A 15,416-nucleotide genomic window follows, 5' to 3' on the forward strand; every position below is an offset into this window, starting at 1 on the left:
CTTCAGGACAATATGCTAAGTGAAATAAGCCACACACAAAAAGACAAATACTTTATGATTCTACTCATATGAGGTACCTAGAGTAAACAGATTTATCGAGATTGAAAGTAGAATGGTGATTGCCAGGGGCAGAGTGAGGGGTGGAATAGGAAGTTATTATTTAATAGGTACAGAATTTCAGTCTTGCAAGATATGAGTGCAATTAATGCCACAAAACTGTACACTTAAAAATGGTTAGGATGGGGCTGGCCCCGTGGCCGAGTGGTTAAGTTCGCGCGCTCCGCTGCAGGCAGCCCAGTGTTTCGTTGGTTCGAATCCTGGGTGCAGACATGGCACTGCTCATCAGACCACGCTGAGGCAGCGTCCCACATGCCACAACTAGAAGGACCCACAACAAAGAATATACAACTATGTACTGGGGGGCTTTGGGGAGAAAAAGGGAAAAAATAAAATCTTAAAAAAAAAATGGTTAGGATGGTAAATCTTATGATATATATATTTAACCACAATAATAATAATAATTTTTTAAAGGAGAAAACAAACAAACAAAACTACTTATGTGATGATGGAAGAATAGATTGTAAGCTCCAGGAGACCAGTGACCTGTCTATTCTATTCATTATTGTGTATACTCAAACAATATCTGGACATGTTGTATGTACTTAAAGATATTTGATGAATAAATGAACATTAAAAAAAAACCCTCCTGCTAACTCCTATAGCCAAATAGGGAGCCCCACGAGAAATGGAAAATGGTGTTGGGAGGAGTAGGGAGAAAAAAGTGGAATCAAGGTAGAAGCCAGTTGTTCAATCTCCACCTGAGCCAGGCACGAGCCTGCTAAAAGGCAGCTGGAGAGGTGGGGAGGTTTCCCTGAGGTGGGAAGCAGATGGAACGCGGCACTCAGGAAACTGATTTCTGTCTGACTTTGTTGATGGCTGCACTGGCCTCCCAGGGCCTCTAAAGAAGGTCTGAAATGTTACCTGGGACTCCTTTCTCACCTCCCCACTCCTGGACAGTCACCATGACTTTTCCATGCAACCTCTACCCCACCTCTGACCCTTCCTTGCTACCTTATTGCTGCTAGCAGAGTCCTTTCTAGTCTGTCTCCTCACCTCTAATCCTTCTGTTCTCCAACCCCAATTAAACAAAGTGATCCTTCTAAAAATTAGTTTTCGTACTTTTAAAAAGTTAATAAATGAGCCTCACTCTCTACCTACTAAAATCTGAACTGAGATGTTTAAAGAGCTCCATAGAACTCTATCCTTTTGCAATTGACATACAGGCTTGCGCTTCCCCTACATGTCTTAAGTGGTTTTTTTCTTTGTTTTTTACTTTTTATTATGGAAGATTCTAACATATCCAAAAGTAGAGAATACAAGGAACGCCCATGGACCTCTCCCATAGCTTCAGCAGTAGTCAACATATGTTCAATCTTGTTGCACCTGGACCCCCACCAACTCCCTGACCTCAAACACTACCACTTTTTTGACTCATGGGCTTTTTAATCTTTGGGTTTTTTTGATTTTCAAATAATATTTTTTACAAAAACTTCAAACAGGGGCCGGCCCCATGGCCGAGTGGTTAAGTTCACGCGCTCCACTGCAGCGGCCCAGGGTTTCACTGGTTCGAATCCTGGGCGTGGACATGGCACCGCTCATCAGGCCACGCTGAGGCCACATCCCACATGCCACAACTGGAAGGACCCACAACTAAAAATACACAACAATGGGGGCTGGCCCCGTGGCCGAGTGGTTAAGTTCGCGCGCTCCGCTGCAGGCGGCCCAGTGTTTCACTGGTTCGAATCCTGGGCGTGGACATGGCACCGCTCATCAGGCCATGCTGAGGCCACGTCCCACATGCCACAACTAGAAGGATCCACAACTAAAAATACACAACAATGGGGGCTGGCCCCGTGGCCAAGTGGTTAAGTTCGCGCGCTCCGCTGCAGGCGGCCCAGTGTTTCGTTGGTTCGAATCCTGGGCGCGGACATGGCACTGCTCATCAGACCACGCTGGGGCAGCGTCCCACATGCCACAACTAGAAGAACCCACAATGAAGAATATACAACTATGTACCGGGGGGCTTTGGGGAGAAAAAGGAAACAATAAAATCTTAAAAAAAAAAAAAAAAACACAACAATGTACCAGGGGGCTTTGGGGAGAAAAAGGAAAAAATAAAAAATCTTAAAAAAAACCTTCAACATCACCAATGTGCCGAGCAAAGAATGTGAAAGCCTCTCACAATCCCACATTTCTGAGACAATCATCGTTCACAGTTTAGTGTAGGTTTTTTCAGATTTTTTGCTGTGCATATATTAACATATGAACTAAATATTTTCACAATATTATTAATCATATTTAATCTGTTTTGCAAATTGCTTTTTCCATTTAACAATATATCCTGGAAATGTTCCATATTAGATCATGCAGCTCTCTACCTTGTTCTTTCTTACAGCCAGATTGTGTCAGGCTACATACTGTGCCATAGTCTATTAGCCAGTCTCTATTGGTGGACAGTTGCATGAGCAGTTTCCGTCTTTTCATTGTTACAAAAAGTTTACAGAAAATGTGTTTTACATGTTTCTTTCTGCACTTGTGCAAGAATTTCTACAGGAAAGAGTCCCAGAACTGGAATTGCTTAGTTCACAGGTAAAGGCATCTTAAGTTTAAACAGATACTGTAAAATGTATGAAAAGTGTATGAAAGTACTTCTTTTGCCACATTCTTGGGTATAATTAATGTATCTAATCTTTGCCAGTCTGATAAATTTAATCGCTATTTCATTATAACATTTGAATTTGTTTAATTCTCTGTGAGTTTGAGCCTCTTTTCATCTATTAGCCAAACATCAGAACTTCAGGGAGGGAGTGGAGGAGGCAGTGTTACTGGCAGAGGGACAATGGGGAGGGAGAGCCTGAGCCTGGAAAGGTGGGCTGGCTCTAGAGGGCAAGCATCTTGAACATCTGGCTGAGGCAGCTGGACTACAAGCTACAAAATTCAAACCAAGGAGTGACTAGGTCAGATTCTCTGCACTCAGACTTGGTGTCCTGTGGTAAGCCTGAAAGCCCCCAGCCTGCCTCTGTCTTCATTTCTGGGAAGCCCCTTTCCCCAGAGAAGCCCTGCTTCAGACCAGCCAACCCCTCCACCTCCCCAGCCTTCCTCCTTCAAATGCACCAGTGCTCAATTATGGTTTCAATAAAAGATGGCGGATTTGGGGTTCATCAGAAGATTGAGACACTAAAATTATTAGTAGAATAAATTTTTGTTAAATTTTAATACATGAATTCCTATACTTCTCAATGTGTATAGTAATTAATAACAATCAAAATTGTTTCCTGCATAGGACCTGAATTCAGAAAATTCAGTTGTAGCCACTAAATTCATTCACTCACTCAATGGCTCCCAAAGGCTTCTTGAGTGTTGCCAGGTATTGTCGCCAGACACAGGGATACAACACAGGAGACTTGGTCTCAGTGGAAACAATTCTTTTATTTCAAAATGAACTGTCAATATCAAAATATTATTAACAGGTGCAAAAACAGAACTAACAAAAAGAGAGTGAGCCAGCAAGAGAGACACCCTGATCTATGTTCAAAAGAATAAACACTAAATGCAAAAAAATTATTTTACCACGTTTAAAGATTGCCAAAGGAGATAGTACAAAAATGTAGAAAAATAATGTAGTAGAGAGTAAGCTGCAAATTAATATGAACTATAATGAAAAAATCTGTTTCAAAATGTGACTCATCTGATAATTTGCTTATAATATACAAGAATTGTTAACAATTTAAAGTACTTTTATCAAAAATGCATAATCTGAATCTAATCATCAGACAAACCCAAACTAAAGGAAATTCTACAAAACAATTGGCCTGTAATTTTTAAAAATATCAAAGTTATAAAGACTAGGCTGAGGAACTCTTCCAGATTAAAAGAAATTAAGAAGACAAATCAAATAAATGCAACATGTGATCCTGGATTGGATCCTGGTTTGGGAAAGAAAAAACTATGAAGGGCTTTATTGCGACAATTAATGAAATTTGAATACAAACTACAGACTAGATAACAGTAACTTAACAATGTTAAATTTTCTGGATTTGATAATTTGACTATGATTATTTAAAGGGACGTCCTTAATGTTAGCAGTGAAGATGGAAATATTTAGGAGTAAAAGTCTACCATTTGCTCTCAAATACTTCAGTAAAAAGATAATAATAATAGTATATATTGTATAGAAAGTGATGAGGCAAATGTAGCAAAAATAAGAACAATTGGTGAATCTAGGTGAGGAGTGTATGGGCGTTCATTGAATTGTTTTTGCAACTTTTCTATAAATTTGACATGTTTTTAAAATAAAAAAGCCTTTTAAGATATGTAAAGATATAAAGATATCTCCCATATCTCTGGTATGGTAAGGGTCATTGTTTAGAGTGGCTCGTTCATGCTTTCTGCAAAGAGGGGGCTAACCATGCAAGTGGGGCAGTATTGGATGCCTGAACACTGCCCTCCTAGTGTCAACACCAATGTTCTCTGCTCATGGAATGTGGTTCTTAGAAAAACAATACCGATGTCCGAGCTCCAAAATGAAATCAGCTTTGGGGACAAAGTTTAACTTTGTACCTTTGCCAATTTTGCCCCTGAACATCAAGTAATATATGAGACCCTGGCAGCAATGCCTAGCCTGGCCCACCTCTGCTAAAGGCTGGAAGTAGTTCTGTACTCTTCCTTTTCCTTTTTTAAAATTTTTTAAAAATTTATTTTTATTTATTTATTTTTTGAGGAAGATTAGCCCTGAGCTAACATCTGCTGCCAATCCTCCTCTTTTTGCTGAGGAAGACGGCCCTCAGCCAACACCTGTGTCCATCCTTCTCTACTCCATATGTGGGATGCCTGCCACAGCATGGCTTGCCAAGGGGTGCCATGTCCACACCCGGGATCTGAAACGGCGAACCCCAGGCCGCCTAAGCGGAATGTGCGAACCCAACCGTTGTGCCACTGGGCTGGCCCCTCGTTTTTTTTTTTAATTTGAATTTTCTTGGTTATTCTTGGAGAGGCCAGGAATGCTCTGAAGCTTCCATAGATTAGAGTTAATCATTTGCACGACACAATCTGGGCCACCCTGTTCTTTGCTGTTAGAAAGGAACTTTCCTTTTCCTCTTAGGCCCCTCAGAAGACAAGCTGAGGGTCTTCTGAAGCTGCCCCAGGCCCTGTGGATGGAGGTCAGCCTGCTCAGTGCGGAGCCAGAGTAGAGTGAGTCTGTTAGGAGCTGGGAGAGTATGTCTGACATGGGGCTGGATTGGGCCTGGGCCAGGCCGGAGGCTGGGGTTGGACTGGTCTACTCTCACTTGCCCTTGAATGTTGAGACTGCTGACCTCTGAGGTTGGGGTAATACCTTGAGAATTCACTACATTTCTGTCACAAGTTGAACATGACTGTTTCATGGCAGAAGTTAGAACACAAGAATGTTTTTTCTTTGTGTACTATGCAAATTTTCCTAGGAGGCCACAGGTTCTTGGCACTCACGCACAAAGTGGAACTACAGTCACTGAACAAGTATCTATCGGGTGCCTACTGGGAGTTCCAGTGGTCAACTAAATAGTCAAGGTCCCTGCACTCACGGCACTCAGAGAAAGTGAAAAGAGTCAGTGGGTTAGGACATTACAGCGTGTCACAGCACAGAAAGAGCAATTGCCTAGAGCCTAGACAATATGTATATATTTTTTAAAGCTGAATGGCAAAAACCACCAAAAAAATTTAAAAGGTAAGTGATAAACTGGAGGACAAAACAATATTTGCATATGTCAGCTAAAGGGCTAAACTGATGCAAAAAACAGACATACTACCCAATAGAAACCAAGGCCAAAGGTACTTGAGCAGACAATTCAATGAAAAGGAAACACAAATGGCTCTTAAACATCTGAAAAGGTGCTCAACCTCATTTATAATAAGAGCAATGCAAATTGAAATTCAATGAGATAGCACTTTCACCTTGGCCAAGAACAAAGGTTGATAACACTGTGTAGAGGGTTGGGGAAACAGGCTCCGGGATATCGCTGTAGGGAGTTAGCACTGGAACAACTGCCCTTTGGGGCAAGTTGGCCATAGTTGCCAAAATTTTTTTTTTTTTTTTAAAGATTTTGATTTTTTCCTTTTTCTCCCCAAAGCCCCCCGGTACATAGCTGTATATTCTTCGTTGTGGGTCCCTCTAGTTGTGGCATGTGGGATGCTGCCTCAGCATGGTTTGATGAGCAGTGCCATGTCCGCGCCCAGGATTCGAACCAACGAAACACTGGGCCGCCTGCAGCGGAGTGCGCGAACTTAACCACTCGGCCACGGGGCCAGCCCCCCATAGTTGCCAAAATTTTAAGTACACATCCTTTGATCCGACAATTCCAATGCTAGGTACTTATCCTGCAGGCACACTTAAAACTTGCAAAATGTCATACCGTTAAGTGAGAAAAGCAAGGTACAGAACGGTACATATCATATGCTATCAGCTGAGTTTATATGTAAAATCATGTGGCTGTACCATAATTTTCTTAACTTTTCCCCTAATGCTAGGTATGTTGTTTCCATGTTTTTATGATTATAAGTAATGCTGGATGCACATCTTTTGTGCATGAATCTATGTCCACATCTTGGATTATTTCTTTGGGACAGTCCAGATTACTGGGCCAAAGAGAATTTATGATATACACTGCAACAACCATCAGCACTTGTTAAGCAGCCTGTATTTTTTCTCCTCTTCCTCACAACAGCCCTGTGAGGAGGGAGGAGCACTCCTATTTTCCTCATACTTGAGGAAAGGGGTTTAAGGAGGTGAAATGACTTGCCCTGGGGCACACAGCTGGAACTGCGGGTATCACAACTCACATCTGCTTGGCTCCCAAACCCCTGCTTTAGAGCCCACTCATCTGCGTGGGGCGTTTTTAAGGCTCTTGATAAACATGGTCAAATTACTTTCTATTAACATCATTTCAGTTTACACTCATACTGAAAGTGCCAAACTTGCCACACCCAGGCCAGTGTGGGGGATTCCATATTTTCATTTTGCCAATTGGGAAGGGAAAAAAATAGCAACTCACAGGTCTTCCGTAACTTGTGAATCTGAACATTTTTCATACGTTTATTAGCTGTACTTTTCTTCTCTTAAGTGTACATGTTGGATTATACATTTTTAAAAATATGTACAACTTTCTTAAAAATGTAGCATGTCAGTTCTTATCTAGTCTCAGTAAAGACACTGGTTCATGGGGGCAAAAGCAGCAGCTGAGGCAACCAGATGGGTTGTTATGGCTCTTGGCTCGTGTCCTTGGCTTTACATTGGAGTTGCAAGTCCAGGAGGCCTAGGACTACCATGGGAGACATCGGGTGCATTCAGATTGAGAAAGGTGACAGCAAAGAGTTGGGCGTGATGCTGAAACAAAACCAACACTAAGATGAACCATCTATGTATTGCTTTCTGCTAGAGCAACAAATGTCTGGGGCCATTATCACCAGAATGGCCCTTTCCTTCTGCTCATTTGGCGATGTCAGGCTGGTGATGGCCACAGGACTCGCTGGCTGGGTCACCCGGAGGCAGGCATATTTTTGGTGCAGAGCAGACTTATTCAGGAGCAAGGCTGTCAGTTTCCAGAACCTTCTGCCCCATTTCCCCGCTTCCTTCCAGGAACACTGTTGGGGTCATATCCGGCCAGCAGGAGGAAGGCTGGGTGCCGGCTCCCTGACTGCAGAGGGCTCAGAGGCCATGCCAGACCCAGGCCCAGGCCCTGGCTCTAGCTCGCCCTTCCCAGCTGGAAGGGAGATGGTGGTCCCAAGGTGCTCGGTTCTGTAAGGCAGGCCCCCTGGAAGGGAGGCCACATAACCCGGCAGTGGGAGGGCAAGCAAGAGGCTTCTGTCAAAGTCTGCTGCTCACTGCGAGTTTTGTGCGCCTGACAGCGGCCCTCAGCTAGGTGAATTCTTTCAGAAACGGTCTCATTCACATGCTGCCAAGACATCCGCTACCTATTCTTGAATTCACACAAAAATTAAAAGCAAAACCACAGCCCGGCTAATTTAGCAACTTGCGAGATGCAGCTGGTGCTCCTTTGCGTGCTGAAATGGCCAGGCCTTCTGGCCCCCACCCCTGCCACAGGGAGGTCTCCATGGAGTTATTTTGTATCCTGCCGCTCCAGGCCTGATTGTGACAGCTGAGTGACTTAGCTGCCACCGTGGGATATGGAATGACAAAGGCGCAGAGCATCGCCCTGTGGCGGGGGAGGGCGAGGTGGGTGAGGGGCTGCCGAGGAGCCCCTGTCCAGCAGCTGCCTGGGGGAAGCAAGTCGCGTCCTCGCTCCTTCTGTCTCTCTCTGTAAAATAATTCTTTGTTTGTTTGTTTGTTTGTTTGTTTTTCTTTTTGAGGAAGATTAGCCCTGAGCTAACATCTGCTGCCAATCCTCCTCTTTTTTTCTTTTTTTTTTTGCTTAGGAAGATAGGCCCTGAGCTAACATCTATGCTCATCTTTCTCTATTTTGTATGTGGGAAGCCTGCCACAGCATGGCTTGATAAGCGGTGCTCTGGGCGCTGAAGCTGAGCCTGTGAACTAACTGCTACGCCACTCGGCTGGCCCCTGAATAATTCTTGTAGGAATTAAGTGAGAGGCTTTTGTAAACCCCAAAGCAGTTATTCCACTGTCCTCACAGCCTGCAAGTGGTTAGACCTCAGGCCTCCCCAAGGAAGTCTACCTGGGACGGTTCTTTTCTCTGTTGCTGCCAGTAGCACCTTCTCTTTCTCTTTTCCATTGAGTGCAGGACTCCTTCCTTCTGCCCCAGAGGCCATTTCGCCTTCCTTGGCCTTCTGCCTTCCTGCCTTCCTGCCTTCTCATTGTTGGTGGAGCCAACCTCCTCTCTGGCCAGGAGCCTCGGGCTTCAGTGCCTGGGTGAGGTGGTGGGTGCTTAAGGGTTGCTTCTGGTCCACAGGTGCCCTCTGGGCAGTGGAGGAGGGTGGGTTGCTCAGTGGCTGCCTGGACTCCTGACCAGCTCCACGGGGCCACCCTCATGGAGCAGCGGCTTCAGGCCTGGGCTTTGGGTTCAGATGTCATTGAGGGGCAGGTAGAGTGTAAGGATGAAGAGCCTGGGTGGGAATTCTGACCTCCTGCCAACTGCTCAACACCTCAGGGCCACAGTTTCCTTGTCTGTGAATGGGCGGGGGGTGGGGGGGGGAGGTGGGTAATAGCAGTATTTAAAAAGGATTTTTGTGAGGCTCAAATGAGCCAATTCAGGGAAATCACTTAGCACTGTAAGTACTCCGTAAGTGGTAGCTGTTATTAATAATATTGTTACACCAAGCAGTCTAAAGCCATGCTCAGCAAACAATGCTCCCTCAGTCCAGTTCAACATCCTGCATTTCCACACTATTCATCTTTAGAGCTTTTGAGTGGAACCACAGAATTACGCAGCACCATGCCCAACATGAGTTCCCCTACTCCTTTAATTGATAGGAATAAAATATGCTTCTCCTAGGTCATTTGTCATTTCTTAGAGCTCCAAGACTAGGTTGAGAAGCTGCAAAGAGGGCACTGAATGGACTGGGGTAGAATTTCTTTCTCTTAATAAGCAGTCATATTCCCAAGAAACATCCATTATTTCCAAAAAACTCAATTTACAGTGGTGAGAAAGTTAATTATTTGAAAGCTAACAAAGCCACACTGAAGTACTAAGGTGATTCCGACTTCCTTTTCTCTCCTTTCAGGGCAAAATACAGTAGATTCTAGCCTGAGAGTGACACTACTGCCCCAGGCTTTCACAGCTTTTATTTACATGGAGAAATGGATCCACTTTTTAATTCTCTCCATGTCATCAATAGTTTACTAAAGTACTATGAGGAAGATCCAACATAGCATGATATATCTGATATATCCATCACAAACATGGCCAATGGGCAGTCAGCTGGGGTGCTTGGAGAAGAGGATAATTAGTGGAGAGAGGAGTGCTTTTACCTCAACTACATAGTCACTGAGATTTAAGAAAGGTGTTTGTAAAGTATTGCATTTAGGGAGTATATTAATTTAGGTTATGCAACACTACTACCTGCTGTAGTAGACACATTTCAACATCTTTTTGGCTTAACACAACAAAATGTATTTCTCCTGTTATATGTTAAAGCAAGTGGTGGCGGTGGGGGGGTGGGGGGTACGGGGAAGTCTGCTCCTTTCAGTCACTCAGAGGTCCAGGCTAATAGTGGCTCTGCCAACTTGAGGTTCCTCATCTGGAACACATGGATTCTGAGATGCTTCTGAAGGGAAAGAGAGGAATAGAGAATGACCATCTTGGTTCTTAATTTCCTTGACCCAGAAGTAATACATACCACTTCTGCTCATCATTCATTGGCTGAAACTAGCTACATGGTTCTAACCAAATTGAAAGGAAGACTGTGAAATGTAGGGAAGCACAGGGAATAGTGGTGAACACTGATCTCTCTGCCAGGGATTGAGATACAACAAACTACAAATACACAGAACTTGGAGTTGTTATTTCAGGTCATCGGTTATGATTTAGGAAACAAAATCAGAAGCCATTATTGACTATTTACTAAAGATTATTACTTGACGTGTGGCATTGCTATTGTAAGAAAACAGAAGATCTAAGTCCCAGCCAGTAGATATGCCAAGTCACATCAGCCACTGAAGTAATGCGCATGGAGCAGATTAATAGGCTGCAAACTCCAGAAGGCAACAGCTAAAACAGTTTTGGTAGTAGAGAAGAGCTCCTCAAAGTATGGTACTTTTGCTCTTAGAAAGAGAGAAACTGAGATGGGAGTGGTTCCTAGTCATGTATATACATAATATACATATACATATATACATAGTACACACTATGTATACATATATATAGTAGAAAAAATAGCAAATATAGTATATAGTAAATAAAACACACCCATTGATCAAATGCTAAAGTGTTAAGTGTTTAAAGACAACTCCCCAACAAACATACATAGCTTAGAAAATGTGGTTTTAGATTGGGTAACAGGAAGTACTATTTCACAGTGGTTAGGAAATGTATTTATCCAACCTTCATACATTTAATAAATGCCTATGATGTGTAAAACACTATAGAAGAAATCTTTAAGCTTATGAGGTTTACAGTTTAATTTATGAATTTTAAAAGGTAGGCTTTAGATAAGCAGATGGATAACAGATCCTTAACCTTCTATTTTATTCAACATATGTGCAAGGCAATTTGGGGAATATAAAGATGAACCAAATCCAGTCTCAACCCTGAAGGAGTTTTTGGCCAAGGGTGTTATGATCAAGCTCAACCACATTCTCCCACAAGCAGTCTTTTGTTCCTAATACCGGGAAAGGTAGCAAGCTGGAGAAAAGACTCATCAGACTTACCCCCTTGGCTTTCTGTGGGATGTTTTAGACATGCTAACTTCATTTAGCACCTTACAACTGGAAAGGAGAACTCAGGTCCTCTCTCTGCAATTCTGTTGAAGAACTGGGTATTTCCAGACATGGAATGATTATGATAATGCAAACTCTCTAAGGAAGCTCAATATTCTAGTAAGTTCTAGTAAATTACTTTTTACTACTCTAGTTTCCTTAGCTGAAAATTTTATCCCAACCTTCAGTCACAGTAGAAATATTGACAGAGGCAAAAAATTAGAAGAATATGTGATAAAATATTATCATTCAGCATCAGGACCTACAACTAATTTTTCTCCTTTTTCTCTATTGTCCATTCTATGACACATATGTATACAAATTTTATGATTAAAAATGAGGTAGAAAAAAAGGAAGTTATTCAGAAATTTCACTCTTTCATTAATTCTTTACGCACACTGTATACAAGAATAATGCCCTTTTGGGAACCACAGGGTAAGTTAATAATAAATTACTGAGGGCAGAGATTTGCAGTTTACTATTTAAATAAGTTGTAGGATTTGGGGCCTGTTAAGACTTTAGAGATAATGTAAAATAACTCCCTTGATTTAATCTATTTGTTAACTTAACAAATATTTATTGAGCATCTACTGTGTACAAGGCACTGTGCTAGGCTCTGAGGACACAGCACCCACACAGGGTTTACTGTCTCATAGAAAACCCAAGTTTTAAGACAATGCCACTCTGTGATTCGCCCAAGAACACACATTAGTTGGTGGCAGAGATGGGTAAAAATATGGTGTCCTACTTTTAATTTGGTGCTCTCTTCCATATTCCTTTGCCACTGACCCTCTGAGGTGTATATTTTCTTTCTGTACTGAAGACAGAATAAGAGAAAACCGTCTTGGATTAGTTGAGTACATTGGGTCGTACAAACTGGAGAAAATTGTTAGACTGAACATGATCTATACTTCCTTACCCCTAGAAAAGTATAAAATAGTCCAGTAATTCTTAAATGTACTCTTGTCAGGTAGCCAGACTCAGAGATGAAGTTCCACTGTCTGCACTGCAATGGAAAAAAAAAGAGGAAGAAAGAAAATGTACATGTGAAGTAAAGCTGCCCACTTTCAAATTAACGGGAGGGGCTTTCATTCAGAGAATATGTTCTTCTAACTGTTTTGGGAGTTAAAAATGTCCTTTCTCCTATGAAATGATGCAGGTAGTGGATGGCAGTTAGTTCTTTTTAAAAATGTCCTTATTATCAAAATTAAAAGTTGGCAACTCTGACAGTTTCCCCAAAATTTCAAAATCCAAATGACTGGGAATCATTAAGTTAAGTATTGGGATAGTTCAAATTTTCTTTAGTATAGCCTGGTGCTAAAAACTGAGTCGTAAGACTCTCTTCTGATGATTAATGAAAGGTCACCACACCTTTGAGTCTCAAAACAAAAACGAAAAGATCCCTGACAACTCTGTCCTCTCAGCAACATTTAGCTAACTTTACGATCTTTTCCCACTCCTCTGTCTTCTTCAGAATTTCTCACTTGATGCTGAGACATCCTCCTGGTTTATATAAATCAATGGTTCTCTACTCTGACTGCACAGGGTGCTTTAAAAAAAAATACTGATGATGGGGCTAGCCCGGTGGTGCAGCAGTTAAGTTCACATGTTCTGCTTTGGCGACCCAGGGTTCACTAGTTTGGATCCCGGGTGCGGACATGGCACCGCTTGTCAAGCCATGCTGTGGCAGGCGTCTCACATATAAAGTAGAGGAAGATTGGCAACAGATGTTATCTCAGGGCTTATCTTCCTCAAAAAAAAAAATACTGATGAATGGGCCCCACTCCCAGATGTTCTTATTTAAGTGGCTTCAGGTGGAACTTAAGGGCTAGGCTGGCTCAAAAATTTCTCAGGTGATTCTAATGTACTGCCAGGGACGGGAACCACAGGTATGGATGGTGTTTCTCTACTAAGCAGCAGGCATTAGGGCAGTTACACAGATGAACAAGCTGGTCTATGCAGGAGAAAAGCTGAATAGGACAACAGACTGGCAAATGTGACAACAGAGTGTGCTAAGTGCTTTTATTTATTCCATAATTCAACAAATAATAACAGAGCACTTAACATGTGCCAGGGCTGGAGTAAAGGTGTGCTCAAAGTCCTGTGGGCTACCTGAAAAGACCAGGAAAACTTCCCAGAGGAGGCAGCAGTGAATCATGGGTTTGGAGGAACCCTTCTCAACGTCTTCATCAGATAAGGTAGCGGCAGCCATGGCTGCAGAGGGAACAGTGAGTGCTGGGCATGGAGGAGTGTGATGAGTTGGGAGAAACTAGAGATGAGATATTGGTTGGGTGCAGATGTACTTCTAGCCTTAGAGGTAGACTAAGGAATTTAGACTTGATCCAGAATGCATTTAAAAGACATTAAAGGTTTTTAAGCAGGAACACACAAATGGGGTGTGGGTGCAGAGTACTGGTATTTAAGATAATACAGGCTGTTCATACACAAAGCTATAGCTTGAATTTGCTAGCCTATTTAAAACTAATAGTTTGACTGGTCATCCCACACTCCCTCTGCCCTTGACTTACTTTATCAGACACTGTGTGGGGACAATTTCTGGTTAATGAAGAGAGAAGATTCCATGTGGCAGTAGGAAGGGGAGGTATAGACCAATTTTTTTAAGTGACTAATTGACTGTAAATAGAATTCATGTGGGGCTGAGGCCTGGACAAATCCTTTCTGAATCCAGGCTTGTTGCCTCCTTACCCACTTTCCTTCAGAAGGACTTGTTAGTGCATCTGTGGATGTTATGTCTCTTATCAGGCTGTTTGTCTGATTTGCCTCAGAGCAAGGAAACAAACACTAAAGATCAAACTCTCCAGGTTCCCTTCAGCTCCTGAAGCTCCTCTGCATTCTTTTTTATCCTTACTCAGGACTCAAGGGCACGTTGGTCAGACCATGGAATCATCCCAGTATCAGGGACTATAACAGTCTGGCTTAGACACTCACAGAAGAAGCATTCCTTTCCAGTTGGGGAAGTAGAGGATTCAGCCTAGGCCAGTGGTTCTCAAATTCAGTGATCATAAGCTTCAAGTCAAGTCACGGGCTAAAAATGTAGATTTGGGAGCCCCACTCCAGACCTACTGATTCAGAATCTCTGGGGTTGGGCTGAGGGACTTGTGTTTTAAGCACTCATTCCCACATCAGTATGATGGCAGTGATCTGTGGACCACACTGAGCAGTATAACTGTAGTTGTCAGTAGTTCTGGCAGTGGTGGCCGTTGGGGGCTGTTTTGGGGGAGGGAGGAGGACTGGTCAGTGAGCCCCTGGATTCATAATCCTTCAGCACAGTCAGCTTGCAAATTTTGCACAATACTTGGTTTTCAATTCAAGTTATTTCTAGGTTAACTTCTTAACTGAGCTGTTTAGCTCAGCAGAAGACTTGAGATACCATAGATAAGAGAGTTTTAGGAGTAGCATTAAGTATCTCTGGCTGTGTCTTTGTTTCCTTTCCAGTCCCACTTATCTCAAGAGCCAGGATTTCTCACCTTAGAGGGGAGTATCAATGGGAAAGCAAAACATTCCCTTTGCTTGCCATGCCACTGTTAGAGAACAATGTTTGTTAAGAAAAGAACCTCAGAAAACATATTAAGATTTTGGATAAAGACATTTCTCTGTTCTGTGTTTGCCAGCTCCAGGGGTTACAGGACCACAAGTTTAGGTGAACAAGACCCATTTCTCTCTAAGGTGTCTCTTCACTTCTTGATGCACTGGAAAGCCAAGTGGCTAACTCATTAGTGAGAATGAGTGTTAGATGCTCATAAATCTCCCACAATTCATTGCCTGAAGACATCTGAAATGTGTACTTTTTGGCTTTTATTGTCTTTGGTTGCTTCTTTAGCATACTTTAGTTTGAGTGTACAGTTAATGGGGTTTTGAAACTTGTTTTTAATTAAGACATGGTTTATTTTTATTGGTTGAGATAAAATGCAGTCTGGGACACTCAAATCTAAGTTACAAAATAAAGTGCATCTGGGCAGACCATAGGAAAAAA

The sequence above is a fragment of the Equus asinus genome, chromosome 2 (assembly GCF_041296235.1).
Source record: "Equus asinus isolate D_3611 breed Donkey chromosome 2, EquAss-T2T_v2, whole genome shotgun sequence".
Classification (NCBI taxonomy): Eukaryota; Metazoa; Chordata; class Mammalia; order Perissodactyla; family Equidae; genus Equus; species Equus asinus.